This window comes from Crinia signifera, chromosome 5 (genome assembly GCF_055691185.1).
Source record: "Crinia signifera chromosome 5, ASM5569118v1, whole genome shotgun sequence".
Taxonomy (NCBI): Eukaryota; Metazoa; Chordata; class Amphibia; order Anura; family Myobatrachidae; genus Crinia; species Crinia signifera.
In genome coordinates, this window is record NC_139221.1 from 283015282 (window position 1) to 283034269 (window position 18988).

Sequence of the window (18988 nt, forward strand, 5' to 3'; positions counted from 1 at the left end):
GTCAGGACACTGCTTTATTTATCTGATGCCTTATATTGTACTTTCCAGTACCCTTTTTCTATATCTATCTATATAAAAACATATATATTCTGGTCACATAAGGGGAACGTTTCAGGGAATTGAACCCCTTCTAAAGCCCCAACCTACAGCCTGTAGAAGGGGTTCAATCCCCCGAAACGTTCCCCTTATTTGACCCCAATATATATGTTTTTGTCACCCAAGTCTCCTGAGTGCCGTTTGTTTCCCCATTGCGTGGTCATTGGACTGCTATATATATATATATATATATATATATATATATATATATGCTCCTTCTATGCCGGCACTCCCAGACAGCTTGATCCGGTGCACTCCAAATAAATTCCATACAGATCCACGAAACAGAGGCACACGGACACCAGTCAGCAAATTCAAATCAATGTATTGGGCATAGCACTATCGATAGTGCTATGCCCAATACATTGATTTGAATTTGCTGACTGGTGTCCGTGTGCCTCTGTTTCGTGGATATATATATATATATATATATATATATATATATATATATATATATGTTTAAAATAGAAGAAGCAAAGGGCGCCTTATAGTGCAGATAAAAAAGATTTATTTGACACACATAAGAGTGATCCACGTACAACACATAAAATGCTCGTACCAAAATTAAGAGCACTATCTATGAAGCATTCCCACTTTTTTCTCTACCTAATGCATGATCACCATTTAAATACCAGCAATCTTGCTAGACAATCCTTTCCTAAAGGAAGCATACCATATTACAGTTTTTGGGTTCAAACTGGATCTCAACTATTCACGCGTCATTAGATGCTTACTCTCCACACCCCCATAGTATCTTCTTCTTGTACGTCTTGTTGTAAAGGGTTCTGCCCGCTGTCAGGGAGTCTCTCTCTTAGCCGCAGACCTGCCCTCTTCATATTATTGAAAATGTCCCTCTCAAAATGGCCTTAGCCTATTGGAAATGTCTCTCTCAAAATGGCCTTGGCCTATTGAATATGTCCCTCCCAAAATGGCCTTGGCCTATTGAACATTTCCCTCTCAAAATGGCCTTGGTCTATTGAAAATGTCTCTCTCAAAATGGCCTTGGCCTATTGAATATGTCCCTCCCAAAATGGCCTTGGCCTATTCTAGCATCTCCTCTGAGGTGATGGGCTGTTTCTCTCTGCTGCACTGGCAGTGATGTGGCAGACCAGGACAGTTGTCATCCCAGAACTCCCAGTGCCCACAAGTCACCAAGCAGCCCCATGCCACTGCGGGGTCTGTCGGGAGTCTGACTGTTGCCACGTCATTGATCGTAACATTCATTTTTATAGAATTCTGAGTAAGGGCCAGATGTATCAAGCTTCAAAAAGTTAAAATTGGAGAGTGATAAACAAGCAACCAATCAACTAATTAACAATCATGATTATGTAGATGGTTCATTCATTGGGGATTGATGAGGTAATTAAGTGATTTAGAAATACAAATTGTTATGTAAACTTGAAATTCAGATGAATCCAGTAATTGGCACCAATCAATAAACATAATATACCAGAAACATATATGTAAGCAAAATAAATGTGGATTTGGGGGGGCGTGGCCACGGCGGTGCGGGAGTGAGGTGTGTGGAGAGAGAGCTCCCTGAAAGATTATCCGACACATACCCTTTTTTTTCCCCCGATGTGGTGATTGATTTGAGCGCGGGGATCCCTGCTGTATTGGGCGGTTGCGCGACTGTGCCCCTGTCGGTGGAGGCTGTGGAGTGAGGCCGCAGACTCGTGGTACGCGGTGTGGACCGGGAGAGCTGGGCGCACTGAGTGACGTGCGCGAGTGACGCGCTGGTGTGTGACGAGCGCTGCCGGACGCCGGTGACAACGTGCAGGCCGCAGCGAGCAGCGATTATCGTGGTGGGCGCGTGGATTGCCTCCCTGCAGCCTACCAGGCTTAGCGCTCCCTGATGTCCACGAGCCATTGCTGAACCCTGAACGCGGACCTGTGTTATCTCCCCGTTGGGTGGAATACGTCTGACTGTTATGTGGCTGCTGTAACGGTGTCTGGGGGCAGTTGGAATTTGAGGAAGGCGGTATATTATGCTACAGGAGTCCGAAGACGGACCGAATATATGCAGGCTGAAGACAGTTGAAGTACTCAGGGGAGCAGAATTATATGAGACCGCAAGTGCCGCGTTTTACCCTTAGTAAAGTAAGGTACTTTTTCTCTTTACCAAATTGACTGTGTCTCCCTCAATGCTGTGGGAAAGAGGCAGAAAGTTGGCTGTACTATTGCTGTGAAATTGGGTGTTATTTGCCCCCTCTGCCCATTGCCCACAAAAAACCTTACCTGTTTTTTCCCCAAGACCCCCTGACCCAGATAACCCAACAGGGAAACAGTGTATAAACGCTGAAAGGAGAATATACTGCCAGTGAGGCTGTGGGTCTTGGGCTGTATACCGGAGGGAGTGCATATAAGGAGTATACCCACGAAGTCTCACTCAGTCCAACAAGGCGACAGGTGGAGCTTGTGCTACTGCTCCTTTCTATCCTCCCGGTTTGGACTCTAAGTGCCTTATCTATAAGCCTATTGACTGTACTATTGACTGTGCTACCGTTACAACCCACGGTGAAAGATGGGCAAAACAGGGAATGCTAACGCTGCAGCCAAATTAGAAAAATATGCTCGATCACAACCTAACACAAAAACATTGACCCCCGCGTCCACTCCACTATCAACACCAACCAAAGGCAGTGAACCTCAGGAGGTACAAGATATATCTCTACAACAGCTTATGGAGGCTATAAAAAGTTGCGAAGGGAAATTGCTGGAGAAAGTTTCAGACCTACAGACATGTGGCGCTTATGAGACAAGACATTAAAGCTGTGAAAGAACAAATTAAAGAAGCTGAAGGTCGAGTCTCTAAGCTTGAAGATAGCAACATCACCCTGGTAGGAAAAGTGGAGTCGCTATCCAATCAAATGAGAGAAATAAAATTAAAGCTTAATGATCTTGAGGGGAGAGGACGAAGAAATAATTTTAGAATCGTTGGACTGCCTGAGAAAGAAGAAGGGACTGACCCCACAAAATTTGTTGAAGGGTGGCTAATAGATAAATTCGGCACCAAGCCTTCTCCAAGTTCTTCTCGGTTGAGCGAGCGCACCGGGTCCCCCTGAGACCTTTACCACCTGGCGCTCCGCCAAGAACGATGATTGTTAAAATGTTACATTTCCAAGACCGAGACTCCGTGCTGCGACTGGCTCGAGAAAAAAATACCATTGAACACAATGGGGCTAGAATCTCCGTTTTCCCGGATTACGCAATCGAAACTCAAAAAGAAAGAGCAAAGTTTATTGAAATTAAACGGAGGTTGCGTGAAAAAGGCATTAAATATGCCATGTTATATCCTGCTAAGCTCAGGGTGGTGGCAGGCGCAGAGACTGTCTTCTTTACAAGTCCGAGAGATGCCGCCGGCTGGTTGGACAAGTGGGCTCCTGGCCCATATCAGATGGCAGCAGGGAGAGATTAAGATTTATTAAAAAAGGAAAAAGAGAATTAGTTACAATAATGTAGAGTAATTCCTTTCAGGGAGCTCACCGCACTATGGTGGCTTAAGTAGTTAGAGCCCTCAGGGTTAGTTTCTATTGGGAGAGGGGAGTTAGATATGCCAGGGTGGGAAATGGTATACAGGGTGGGGGGTGGGGGGGGTGGGTTGGGGGGTAAGTGTTAACTGTTGTGGTATTGTATGTGTTTATGTGAGTAGGCACTTGTTAATTTTGTATAGTTTAAGGAATAATATACAAATGTGGCAGTTTCCAACCTCCCAGTCAAGAAGTGAAAAACCGCCATGAGGCCCGAGAGGATTAAAGCCCTAGCATGGAATATATGGGGGGCTAATGATAAAATTAAACGATCACTGGTGCTACATAAGCTTAAAGAATATGGGGCAGATATTATGTGTTTATCTGAAACACATTTGGTGGGCAAGAAGGTCATGGCCGTTAAAAGACCATGGATTGGGCATTACTTTCACGCCCCTTTTACCTCAACATCTAGGGGGGTATCGGTATTAATCAAGAAATCACTTCCATTTATTTGTAACAGAGTATTAATTGATCCGCAAGGCTGTTATATCTGTCTCGACTGTGTGGTTGGACAAATACAAATGATTATTTTGTCAATATATATCCCTCCCCCTTTTGCATACAAGATTCTCAACAAGGCCATTGAGTTTATTTCTATTTCACCGCAGTCCCTGGTTTTATGTATGGGAGACTTCAATAATGTGATTAATCCCATGCTCGATAGATGGAGTAGTTCATCAAAAAGAGGCCAAGGAACGAGCACGGGTTTCGCTAAATTTATCGAAGACATAGGGTGGGTGGACCCGTGGAGGCTCCTTAACCCGAGCAAAGAACAGTTCTCCTGTTTCTCCCAGTCCCATATGGCGTTATCAAGAATAGATCTAATTTTGGTATCCAAAGAGTTTATGCCAATGATTCGTGACATTAATTATAAAGCCCGGGGAATCTCGGATCACTCCCCAGTGAGTGTTGAGTTTGATGGCGCCGCGGATCAGGGTAATAGATTCTGGAGATTTAATCCTAGATGGTTAAATAATATAGATCCGAACGAGGAGCTAGAAAAAGAATGTTATGGGTTTTGGGAAAACAATAGGGGTTCAGCTAGCACACATATAGTCTGGGACACTTTAAAAGCATACATTAGGGGCACTCTTAAAAAAAGAATTGCAGAGGTTAAAAAGAGTACTAGAGATAGAATTTTTGAGAAAGAAAAGGAATGCCTGGATAAAGAAAAACAGTATTACAGTGATAAATCTGAGGTGACACTTCGGGCTTGGCAGGTAGCACAAACTGCATGGCTGGAAGAGATTAAGCAGGTTAATATTAATATAATGGCTCATAAAACGTCACAAAAATATCAAGGAGAAGATCGTATAGGGAAGTATTTAGCCTTTATTGCACAGTCAGAGAAACCCTCAAATATAATCATGCAAGTTAAAAATCATGCAGGCAATGTGGTTAAATCTCCTTCCAAGGTGGGTGACGCATTTGTTATGTATTTTAGTCAATTGTATGCAAGCCAGCTGCAATGCAGTGAACAGGCTATAGAGAATTATAGCAATAATATCCAGCTCCCTAAATTGGATGAAACAGACCAACGGGAGTTAGATGCCCCATTAACATTAGCAGAAGTATATAAGGCTATAAATTCGCTTTCAAATGGTAAATCCACAGGGCTAGATGGGTTACCTGCTGAAATTTATAAAAAACATATTAAAGTACTGGCTCCAATGTTATATGAAACTCTTAGGGATAGCTTTGATCAAGGGTGCCTTCCTAAATCATTCTCAGAGGCTAATATTATATTAATCTTAAAACCAGATAAGAACCCGATAGAGTTAGATTCATATCGTCCTATCTCTTTAATATCGGTGGAAGCCAAGGTAGTGGCAAAGATCTTGGCCAATAGATTGAATAAATTTATTAGTAAATTGATCAATCCGGATCAAACTGGCTTTATGCCAGAAAAGACCACTAGCATAAACATTCGGAAATTATATGCGCAACTCCAATTGAGTGGGTCAAAAAATAATGAGGCCGCTGTGGTATCACTAGATGCTATAAAAGCCTTCGATGCCGTAGAGTGGCCATTTCTCTGGGCGATCCTTCAAGCTTACGGCCTTGGGTCAAATTACATCAGATGGATTCAGCTTTTATATACTAATCCCTCAGCAAGAGTTTCAGTAAATGGGTGGACTTCACCGGCCTTTGGTCTTGCCAGAGGTACACGGCAGGGGTGCCCTCTGTCCCCAATTCTATTCGCCTTGGCTATCGAGCCCTTGGCAGCAATAATAAGGCAATATCCTGGTAATCTGGGTTTTTCCATAAGAGATCGGATGGATAGAATCTCTTTATACGCGGATGATCTGCTAATATTTTTAAATCATTATAGTCATTCGCTTCCGTTGGTCCTACAATTGATCAAGGAATTCGGGGATTACTCAGGTTTCAGAGTAAACTGGGCCAAGTCAAACGTCCTTCCGGTAGGCGGTCCAGACAACCTGTCGCCAGATGTACTATTTCCTTTAAAAAAAGTTAATTCCTTTAAATACCTAGGAATTATAATATCTCGTGTCCCAAAAGAATACATTGAATTAAATATAAATCCCTTATTGGAATGGCTCAAAAAGAAAGTTAAAACCTGGAGCAGGCTGCCTTTGATCGCTGCCGGGAGGGTGAATTTAATAAAAATGTCAGTACTGCCGAAAATACTATATATAATTCAGCAGGCCCCGATATATTTGCCTAGTTCCTTTTTTAGGAAATTAAATAGTATCTTGAGCTCATTCATATGGAATGGTTCTCGTCCTAAGATTAAGCTGATCCATCTGATGAGAGACCGAACAAACGGGGGTCTTGGTCTTCCTGACTTCCGTAGATATTATTTAGCTGCTCAAGCAATGCAATTAAAGGCATGGTTTAGGGAGCCGGATGAGGGTCACTATAGCTAAAGCCCTGGTAGGGGTATCCATGCCCGATGTGTCACCAATGAATAGGTTAATACAAGGCAGGAGGCATCCTGCAGATTTACCATTAGTTATACAGGCAGTGAAAATATGGCAAGAGATTAATAAGCTATTAGAGGTGGATTATTTAGATGAAGAACTGAGGATAGTTGATGTATTAGCACCAACAGAAATAAAATCGCTTCAAATTTTGGAGGTATGGCATCCCTATTCAGTGGTTTATCTTTCTCAGTTATATGATTTAAATGGGATAAAATCGTTTACTCAGTTAAAGGAAGAATATGACCTCCCAAGTTCCTACCTCTTTAGATATCTTCAACTAAGAAATGCCTTGGTAGCGCAGGTTAATCAACCCTTACCTAGGTTTAGTGAGATGGAAGTAAAGATGATTCTTAAATCAACTAACACTAAGAACCTTACTTCTAAGATCTACAATTTGTTAAAAGAAGAAAAATTGGGAAAGGATCTGGTCCGAGTGATAGGAAAATGGGAGGGTGATATAGGGGCCTTGAGCAATATAGAATGGTCGGCAGCCAAAACGGCAGTGGCAAAGGCCACAAACTCACTTCGTATTCAACAAACTCAACTATTTATATTACACCGGTCATACATAACCCCTAGAAGGTTGGAGAAATTTGCGGGATGTAGGTCAACTACCTGCCCTAAATGTAGAGTCACATCCGGTACCTTCCTACACCTAATCTGGGACTGTAATCTTGTAGCTGAGTATTGGGACAAGGTTAAACGGGTAATATCTACAACGGGAATTCCAAGTGAAGCTTTATCGGCTAGATGTTGTTTATTAGGTATAGTCCCAGGAGGAGTTGACAATAAGGATAGAACTTATATAATTAATGTGTTATCTATTGCAAAGGTAATTATTGGGAGAATGTGGATGTCAAATATTGCACCAGATGTGGAAGCTTGGAAAGCACGCGTAAATTTTATTGTAGAAGAAGAAAGACGTCTAGCACAAAGAAATCAAACATTAAACAAATATCACTTAATTTGGGATCACTGGATACAATCCCCTTATTATAGGAAAAGTTAATTGGTAAAGGAATAGCACAATACATAAGTGTTTGTTTTTTTTTTTTTTTTTCAGGCACTTAGCACTTTAATAAGAAATATGATTAAAATTGAGTTACTAAACAGTAAAGTTGACACTGGAGAAATGTTATAGGTTAACACAAGTAGTAGAGGGAAGAAACATCCACATTCCCCCATGGTGCCTATGGATGAGTTGCAGTGAATCAAGATATTATTATATAGAGATTGGGCGGGATCGAATAAAAAATATCATCGTTAAAGGTAGCAAAGCGGGCCAATTTATTAGTATATGTGAATATAATGTATATTTTGTTTTTAGAGTTAGTCAAAACAAGTGCCTACCAAGAGAAGGGAGAAGAGGGAAAAAAAAAAGTGTATGTATGTAATTGTATGTAATTGTGTTTCCTTTTTATGTTTGTTATAATTGTAAAATTAATAAAGAATATTAAAAAATAAAAAAATTAAAAAAAAAAAATGTGGATTCAACAACTGAAATATAGGGTGCGATTTAATGGGATGAGAGATTCAGAAAGTGAGAGATTTAGTAAGAAATCTCCAGTTTTTTTAAAGCGGCAATCATTTACACTGCAATACCAGTTTGATTTTGCAGTGTAAATGATTGCTGCTTTAAAAAAAATGGAGATTTCTCACCAAATCTCTCACTTTCTGCATCTCTCATCCTATTAAATCTCACCCATAATGTCTGTCAACATAAGAGTGCCCAATCACATCAGTTCTTTTTGTTAGCCAACATACTATAAATAGCATTTATTACTCACAGGCAACACTGCTACAAAATAAGGAATCTTCCTGTTGAAACTTAATAATTGTAAAGGGGTGGTCATTGGGCTATATCATACTTGCCTACTTTTGAAAACTAGTTTCAGGGAGATTATAGTTGGTAGGTTAATTTTAAACAGCACCCCATTGAGGGGGCATGTCAGGCTCCACCCAAAGGGGTGTGCCTAGTTCCATATATGGAGAGATTGTAAAAAGAGATTGTGAATGTGGCACCTAGAAGCGTGGGTGTGTACTGCTACATCTATGAGGAATCTTCTAAAATGACTTATGTCCAAATGTAGATGAGCCCCAAAGCAGTTAGTAAGAGCTACTATACTTGGTAAAGTGCTGGGAAATGGTGCTGATGGTTCAATGTAAATGTATCTATCACTCATTCCTTTTTACCTAAAAATGTAACAGCGTGATGTGGGCTAGGTGACATGAGGGAGATTGCTAGACTAATAAGGGACAGATGGAGATTGCTACTATCTCAGGGAGTCTCCTGCAGAATGCATGAGGGTAGGCAGCTATGGTCTACAGTAATACAGTATCTTCCCCTGGGTGCTGAATGACTCAGATATAGTATCTATAAAGATAGTTTATGTGCATTAGCTAGATGAGCTAATCTTGCAGTAGGAAAGAACATGTGATCAGGAAGTAGGAGGAGAGAGAAAAAGGACAAGGAGAAGGAGAGCAAGCATGTGGGGTTAATGTCTATCTGTACTCACGCAAGTGTTACTTATCAATGAGAAATAAAATACCTAATCTTTAGATTGCAAGACTTATTGAAATAAAGAAAGGAATGTCAAGATAAAACTACACAGACAGTCGGGATTCCGACAGTTGTTTCTCTGACATCGGAATTCCGACTGTCAGGATCCCGACATTCAGTACATGGGCTACTTACCCTCATGGGATTCCATGACCCCCATATAGGGAGAATAGAATAGGCGCAGGTAAGGAGCTTGATTGAGCTTGTCCCCTGTCATGCTCCTGACAGTCAGGATTCTGACGTCAGAGAAACAACCATCGGAATCCTGACTGTCGGTAAGTTATACTGTACCCCATCCCCTTGGCATTGGATACTTCCATTATCTGGCCTGGAACTTATGTGGATTATGAAATGTATTTTGAACTGTTCTTGCGGACGGTTCCTACCTATCTGGTAATTACGCTGCTACAGCGCTGTTATACACCACCACCAGGGGACACTGTGTTCAGTGCACTTTTCATTGTATTTAACTCTTTGTATATTTCTGCGGAATTCTTGCTTTAATTGTATTAAACAGTATTATGCTATGAGATATTTTTTTGCTCATTCCATGGTAAAGCCTCAATGAGGAACCTGCTGATTGGAAACCTGTGTGTATCCAGAAGTTGTTAGCAACAACTGTGTCTCCTGTGACATCCCTGAAATATTTAAGGGAAGTTTAAATTTCTTGAGATTTGGTGCGCTGGTGAAGGGTCCTCACTGTACTCTTGTTTTATATAGTTAATTTGGAGTGCTGAGGAATGCTCCAGAGTACCCACCCTAGCTGCACTAAGAAAATACACTAACCCTCTTTCCACACATGGGGCCTTATTCTAGTTCACTCTTTCTGACAAAAATCCTTCTTAGATGGACAAAATTATGTGCACTGCAGGCGGGGCAGATGTAACTTGTGCAGAGAGAGTTAGATTTGGGTGAGTTATTTTGTTTCTGTGCAGAATAAATACTGACTACTTTGTTTTTACACTGCAATATAGATCTCACTTTGGAGTAAAACCCCACCCAAATCTAATTCTCTCTGCACAAGTAACATCTGCCCCACCTGCAGTGCAGATGGTTTTGTCCATTTGAGAAGGAATTTGTCAGAAAGTGTAAACCATAATAACCCCCAGAATGTATTAGGGTCCATTCAGTTAGCTGCCATGTGCCATAATAGCATCGGGTATGGGTCATTAGGTTGACCAAACAAAGGTCGACATGCACTAGGTCAACCACTGAAGGTTGATAGGCCTTAGGGCAACACAATAGAAAAGCCGACATGGCTTTTGGTCTACATGGTCATTAATGTCAACATTGAGAAGGTTGACAAAAGTCAAAAGGTCGACATGGGATTTTTCACTTTTTTTGTCCCGAATGTGGACACAGTTCACCGAAAACTGCAGCACGTCCTCTCGCATGGCTCGCTGCTCTCACCATGCTTCACAAACTGCTGCTGAAGTGGAGAGTGGTGCTGTGGGACTTGCAGGCTTCAGTACCATATAGATAATCAATTATCATGTATCAAAAAAAATATCACATTGATTAATATAAGGAAAACGCCCATGCACACGCACACGCACACACACACACAGACACAGACACAGAGAATGGCTATGAATATCCTTATTAGTAGCCATTCGTACTCGTATATGACCGTAATTCATATTTCCAAATCTACAATGGCCGGTATACGGGTATTCATATTCATACTGTATTTTGGAATACGAATGAATACTAGGGTGGCCAATCCCGGGATCGGGATCGGTGGGATCCCGGGATTTGGCCCCTAAAACGCCGGGATTTCAATCCCGGGATTGGAGTTTCCAATCCCGGGATTTCGGGATTAGACTGCGCATGCGCAGTCTAATGCCGGCCAGCGTCTGAGCGTGTGCTCAGACACTGCCCGGCTTCTCCCTTCCCCGGCAGTGCATCCCTGCGCAGCGTGACGAGTACAGAGGTCACGCTGCGCAGGCCAAGCAGCTGCACAGAGCCAGTGTGGCTCTGTGCAGCATGCGTTTGCCCCTGCCCACCAACCCGGCTGGCTCCCCAGAAGCCCGCCCCCCCCACCCCCGGCTTGCTGCCCGCCCCGCTAGCCGCTACTCACCCATCCACCCACCCTCCAGGCCGGCTCCCCGCCCATCCATCCGGCCGGCTCCCCGCCCATCCACCTGCCGGCTCCCCGCCCATCCACCCGCCGGCTCCCCTGACGCCCGCCAACCCACCCGGCTGCCTGGCTCCACAGACACCCGGCCGGCTGGCCGGCTGCCCACCCACACACCCGGCCGCACCGCACCCCAGCCCACATGTAAGTAAATATGCGGGGCGGCCGGGGTGCGTTTTTTGAATTAGGGAAGCCAATCCCGGGATCCCGGGATCCCGGGATTAGGCATTTTTCAATCCCGAAATCCGGGATTGAAAAAATGCTCCGGGATTGGCTTCCCTAATGAATACCCCCTTTGAAAGAAAACAAATATGAATCACCATGCATTCAAATGTAAAATGCCAGAAAATATGCCTGGAAAATACTCCTCATTTCCCAGGCGTATTTGGCTGAAGCCTGCACGGATCACTGAGATCCTTGCAGGTTTACATGTGTAAAAAAAAGAATAAATAAATAATTAAAGCTCCTGACCCAGATGGGTTTTCTTTGGTGTTTATTTAAAATGATTAGAAACAGAGATCATTCCGACATTGTTAGAAATGTATAACAGTATATTAAAAGAGAGACCCCTGTTTTCATCTTTCACTGAGGCGTACACTTCCCTAATCCCCAAACCAGGTAAAGACCTCAGTTGGCGGAGTTGTATAGACCGATTACTTTATTAAACGTAGAATTTTACATTTTAACTAAAATCATAGCTAACAGATTATAAATAAATAATTAAAAAAATTGTTGTGGGGTCCTACCCCCATGGCTATAACCAGCCCTGGTTATAACCCCTGGTTAAATTCATGGTCCAAACAAGTTGGGGGGGTCCACACAATTTCTAAAACCAGCGCCAAGGTCATTGGGGCCAGTCCTGGTTCCCAAAATAGTAGAGTATGGGCCTCCCGTATTTTGAAATCCAGCACCGGACCAGCAGGATAATGCCACAGCCGGGGGGAAACTATCTACACTAGTTCCCTAAACCAAAAGCATTATACTCCCTGACTGTTCAGCCCAGGCAGGGACCCTGGGGGAGTGGGGACCCCCCAATGAAGGGGTCAATCAATCACACTATACTTACTTAGGGCTTTCAACGATGGCCAGACCCCTTGTCCAGTAGATATCCGTGTGGGTACCTGTGGAAGGAAATTATACTTACTGAGGCCTCCAGCGAAGATCACGTCTGCTTTATTGCGTTGTAGTCATCCAAGTCCCTGCATGTGGCGCAGGCTTGCTGGGACTTGTAGTTCTAACAAAAAACACAACAGTATTTGTTCACATTTTTACACTTTAGTATCAGCCCGATGCCCACCGCCCTGGGGCACTGGGGACAGCACTGGGCTTCAGCCCCAGCAGGTGGTATCCAAGAGGAAGGGGAAGCCTTCACTGGGGATCCACACTCCCTTAGGTTCCCTGCCTGGCTGATCAGTCTAGGGGTACAAAGCTTTGGCCTGGGAAACTAGTTTAAATAGTTTCTCCCAGCTGTGCCATTACCCTGCTGGCTATTGGCCTACTCATTTTGTCCCCCGTATTTTGAAATCCAGGACCAGTCCTTGAGCATGGTGCTGGTTTTAGTAATTGTGAGGATCCCCCAACTTGATTGGACCCTGAGGTTCCCCCAACTTGAAAGAACCCTGAGGTTCTTTGAGCCCGGGGCTGGTTATAGCTGTGGGGGAGTACCCCACGCTCTTTTTATTTCAATTATTTATTTATCTTATTTTTCACATGGAAGGCGCATGAATCTGACTGATCCGTGCAGGCTGCCGAATCGTATTTATATATATATGGCCACCAAATAGAAATGCATATGACCGCCTACGCCATCAGAAAATACGAATCCCGTAAACATGGCAGATCAGTAAATTTGCCCTATTTCTGAGTCATATTTTCCCCGAAATACGGCTGATGCCGGTCGTATCCATTCGTATCAGGCATTGACCATATTTGAAATTCTTAGTAAATTTCCCCTACTATCTGAATGACCAGATGAAACACATTGGCAGTTTCCTGAGACTACTATGGACCTCTTTTATTTAAAATAAGATAATCATAATTTCATCTAAATCTACCTTGTTAGATTTGTGTATTTATTTTTTCTCTGTGTTGTTGGTGAGTGTGTGTTGTTATTGTAAACAGTTTACAAATTACTGTTTATTTCTAAGCCAAGATGCTTGTCAGAAGGGGTCCGTGTCTGGGTAAATAAGGACTGATGCTGTGTACACACGGTGCGAGTACCGTGCGATGCGATCTGATCTCATCGGGATCACATCACATGGCATACATGCAATCTGTATACAAATATGACTATATAGTGCAGATCTGCACTATATAGTCAAGGCAGCCAAGACTTTCTGCTTGTGATACGTTAACGCGCATCGGGATAGCTTCAGGATCGCAAGGGTAAAAAACCCATGCGATCTGCATGCGATCCCGATGAGATTTTGACTATATAGTCAAAATCTCATGCAGATTGTACCCGTGTGTACACACCATAAGAGCAATATCAGTAGGGAGAATAGTAGGGATTTCAGATTAATCTTGGTGTAAATTAAAAGAAACCCAACGGGACAGAGCATCAAATAACCCTATTTCCTGATCTGTTCAATTACCCTCAGGCGGCATTGGAATGGCTTTGTGGGATATTTGTCAGCGGCTGATCTCTGCTCATAGGCTATGGAGGGTTGAGCATGGATCAACTTACTGTGGGCTGATCTCTGATCCAACTGGCTGTCAGCCAGAGAGGTCACCCAATTAGTCAGAAACAAAGCCAGTAAAATCAGAGCCAGGGGTCAGAGTCCAGTTAATCAGTAAGCAAAGGCATCAGCAAAAGCTGGACTACAATGCAAAGGCTCAATGATCAGGCAACTCTAGACTTATTCCACAACATAATTTAGGGCAGTGGTTCCCAACCCTGGTCCTCAAGTACCCCCAACAGTGCACGTTTTCCAGGTCACCCAGCAGGTGCACTTATTATTCAGGCACATTTGAAAAGATCCACAGGTAGAGCTATTATCTCACCTGTGATTCTGTGTGGAGACCTGCAAAACATGCACTGTTGGGGGTACTTGAGGACCAGGGTTGGGAACCACTGATTTAGGGGACTGGTTATTGACAGGATAAGAATTTATGGGGGGCTATATAAGATTAGAATACAAGAATATAAACATGTGAAATATAACTCCCATCATAGTAAATTCCCACCATAAAACCTAACTGAAATCCATTTTTTTTTAATTGATACAATAAGTTTTTATGATCAGTATATACAAGGATAGAATATAGAGATAGCAGGATATTGGGCCAGGTAGGGAGCTGCTTCACTGGTCTCACTTGTGCATATGTAATGAGCAGGACCAGTGTGAAGTGAATAATTAATGAGCAGCTCCCGGCCCCCTGCTGGCGAATGTGTAAAAAAAAAAAAAATGTAAAAAATAAATAAAAAATTAAATATATATTCATGTGCTGGCCGGCATTCAGCGAACAGTGAACATTGAATAGGGTGAATCAGATTTTCAGTGAAAAAGATTCACCGCAATGAGTGAAAACAGCCCAAATCGCTGAATTTTTTTTGAGGAGCATTGAATACTGCCCTATGACGCATTTCAGTGCAAATTGCCATATCATTTTCCAGGGGCCAGATGTACCAAGCTTCAGAAAGTGATAAAATGGAGAGTGATGAACAACCAGCCAATCAGCTCCTACCTGCCCTTTTTCAAACCCAGCTTGTAACATAACAGTTAGAAGCTGATTGGCTGGCTGTTTATCAATCTCCATTTTATCACTTTCTGAAGCTTGATACATCTGGTCCCATGTGAGCTTAGGTTGAGCTCATGTCACCTGGCTTCGGGAGCCTTTCAGACATTCTGGGAGCATAGTTAATTATACCCTCAGATTATTTTGCTTTATGAGATTGTGTACATTCCCTAGACAGTGGGTTTTGACAGGACATTCATGGTAAGGACCTTCTGGATAGATATGCCTTCACTAATAACCCATACTTGCTGACTTTTTATTTTGCCTCTCTGGGAGAAGCCCGGAGAGGACAGCTGAACCTCCAGGTCAGGGGGCGGGGACAAGGCTGACAACTCAAAGCCCCAATTTAAAGGTCTGCGAGTAGGGAGCAGGGATAAAATTACACGAAATGACGTGATTTGCATCATTTTAGTCCCACCCCCTCCAACAGACCTCTGAATTTAGACTCTGGGGGTCATGTGGAAGACTTGCCCACCTTCCCGGGGACGGGAGTGGGACACAATTTTCGGGAGCCTCCCGGCCATTTCAGGAGGATAGGCAAGTATTTAATACCCATAAAACCTCTATTATATTGTGCTAAATGACACAAATTATTATTATATGTGGTTTATAGCATGATATTGTTGTTCATTGACATTTCACATTAAAAAGAAAGTCAGTTGTTATGAGATATAAGGTTATATATTAACTAAAAGTAGTCTCATAGTCTGGCACTGAGTGCTTGATGCCTAGTCAAATGACACTGCCAATCAGGACTGTGTATAACCATAGGCGTGCGCACGGGGGGTGCCGGGGGTGCACAGGCACCTCCTAATAACCGGCACCCCCACAATTACAGGACCTCCTTGACCGGCAGCGGCAGTGATGAATCTGATGCCGCTGGCTGCTAGGTAAGCTGACCAACGCATCGTAACAACGTATTTTAGTCCCCACTGAAGCGCATAGAGAGCCCGTTGTGCAGCAGCCGCCCCGCCCCCCTTCATTCTATCACAGGCGCTGTCCCCACCGGGCATAGAGCTGCCAGCCTACAGAGTGCAGCTTTATTATGAATGAGTCAAACAGACTCATTATACACCTCCGCGCTGCTCAGCACACTAAGCTGGCGCCACGTTCCGGGCAGTCAGGATGAGGAGGCGGAGCTACCCTCTCATCTTTCCCCAGCTCCTCTCCTCTGCTTCCTGTAACTGTTATGGCTGCTGGGGAGACGGGACTAGTTGGGTGATTCTGCAGTGCAGGCTGTGCTCCCGGGGATGATGATTGTGGCCAGGTGGATGCAGTAAGAGCTGAACCCTGTCCCTGCCTACAAGAAGAGCCATCCCATCTCATCCTGCCTAAAGTGTAAGTAAACTTATCAATGTCACAGCCTGTTGCCATCTAACAGCTTTCATCCAATGCCCCCCAGTCACCCAATATCTCACCATCACCCACTATGTCTGTGTCACCCACTATGTCTGTGTAACCCACTATCTCCCTGTCAATCACTATACAGTATGTCACCCACTATCTCTGTGCCATCCACTATATTTCACCCACTATCTATGTGTCACCCACTATCTCTGTCACCCACTATCTCTGTGTCACCCATTATATGTCACCCACTATCGCTGTCACCCACTATATGTCACCCTCTATCTCCATGTCACCCACTATTTCCCTGTCTCTCTCTATCTGTCATGCACTATATTGTCGCTCACTATATCCCTTTCACCCACTATCCCCCTCTGATACATATTTCTGCGGCTGTGATTGTGTCTGAGACTGCGTCTCCCGGGGCACTGCATCTCCACATGGCATTGAGCAGGTAATCCCCCGCTGGGCAATGAGCACATAATCCCCTGAAGGGCAATGAGCATGTAATCCCCTGCTGGGCAATGAGCTTGTAATCCCCTCTGTGAAACAAGCCTGTAATCCCCCCTAGGCAACGAGCATGTAATCCCTCTGGGCAACAAGCATGTAATACCCCTGGGCAATGAGCATGTAATCCCTGCTGGACAACGATCATGTAATCCCCCTTGACCAACAACCAGGAAATCCCCTGTGGAAACAAGCATGAATCCCCTGGTATCAAGCATGTAACTCCTAGCAATGAGCAGTGTAGGTAATCACTACTTATGTGGCATAATATGTAATAGGCATTATGGTGTGTGACATAATGTGTAATGGCATAATGTGTAATGGGCATTAAGGTGTGTGGCATACTGTGCAATAGCATCATGGTGTGAGGCGCAACATGTAATGGGCATTACAGTGTTTGGTATAATGTGTAATGGACATTTCGGTGTGTGGAATAATGTGTAATGGTCATTATGGCATGTGGTATACTATGTAATGGGTGTGTGACGTGTAATAGGCATTACAGTGTAAATTTTTGGTGCACACCTTCAGCGCACACTGTACCTATTGTCCATGTTTTACAAAAATGTGTCAAGCCATGGCACAATGTGTAATGGGCATTATGTGAATGACCATTACAGTATCTAGTATGTGTAGGGGGGGAATGATTCCTTCTGAAGGGCATTTACATAATGCTTCTATTTAGTTTGCATTAATGCCCAAAAGATTGGCACACCCAGTAGGTGGTGATGGACACGCCCAGTAGGCGGTGATGGACACGCCCAGTAGGCGGTGATGGACATGCCCCTCCAATGGTGCACCCCCTAAGAAAATGGGCTGCGCACGCCTATGTGTATAACCCCATTGTCAAGATAAGCAGCAGCATACTGGGGACTTAGATTTCTATACATCATCATTTGCAAGGTGATGGGTGCCCCATATAACCCAAATGGCAACTTATTTTATTGAAACAGCCCTTCTGGTGCAGAAGACGCTGTCTTTTCGGTACTTGTTTCCTAGCACGGCGCCACCGATTTTAATTGTATGCAATTGGGTTGCTAAAATCAGGTCAATCGCATTGCATGCAACCAAATCGCATGCGATGCGATTGACCCGACTGACCCAATTTTTTTTACATTGGAACCAATGTTAAATGGTCCCTGAGACCGGATTTTACATTGGCCCCAATGATAAATGCCCCCCAGACCCCTTAACCGATTTTTTAAAAAGGTTCGAGCTGCAGTGTAAAAGCACCAGTCTGCATTTAACGGTTATAAATAACCGGTATTTGCAAACGGGTAAAAAGCAGAGCCCTACATGGTACAGATTCGTTTTTTATGCAGTGTAAACGGCTCTAAACTGGTATATAGGACTCAGGCAGTAGCAATGAGAGCGCAGTGCATATGTAATGAGCCGCTCGTTACATATGCGCATATGTAATGAGTGCAGTGCATATGTAATGAGACACTCATTACATATGCACTGCGCTCATTACATATGTGCATACAGGGGCGGATTTAGGAGTGAGGGCGCCCGTAGGCACAACAATAATGGCCGCCCCCTCTGCCTAAGTGTATTATTTTTATTGATTATTTATAAACCGTCATTTGATAGAATAGAATAAGTAGGACAGATTACAGGGACAGTATCTACATTCCCTATCCATGTACACTCTATACAAGATGGGATATGGAACAGTACAGTGGATATTGTGCAGTTACTGGTACATTTCAGGCTGACAGCACCAACAGAAGCATCCAAGTGCCGCCCCCAAACATGTGCCGCCCCTAGGCACATGCATCACGTGCCTAATGGGAAATTCGGCACTGTGTGCATATGTAATGAGCGGTTCATTACATATGCATTACGCTTAACTATACTGTTGATTAATCATTCTGTTTTGATTTTTTGTTTTGGTGGTGATCGCAGATAAAAACAAAATCTTATTAAACAAGAGAACAATTTGGAAACAACTGAGCAATAGAAAAGCCACATGATATATGCAGTGAACAGGAACAAACACATTTTATTAATCATGAGAGCTGTTCAATTAACATTACACTGAAGTTTAATCTGTATTAAGGCAAAACACTATGGAGCAGACATGGGAGAGAGATAAAGTGGAGAGACATGTAAAGTACCA

General features: G+C 43.4%; 1 protein-coding gene and 1 long non-coding RNA gene across 3 annotated transcripts in view; one reads left to right on the forward strand and one right to left on the reverse strand.

The window, feature by feature from the left end:
• LOC146081135 (ATP-binding cassette sub-family B member 5-like) overlaps positions 1-18988 on the reverse strand; it is an 82551-nt gene that overhangs the window by 56485 nt on the left and 7078 nt on the right. The window lies entirely within an intron of this gene.
• Positions 1-18988, forward strand: part of LOC146081141 (uncharacterized) — a 67520-nt gene that overhangs the window by 256 nt on the left and 48276 nt on the right. The gene's annotated exons all lie outside the window — the stretch shown is intronic.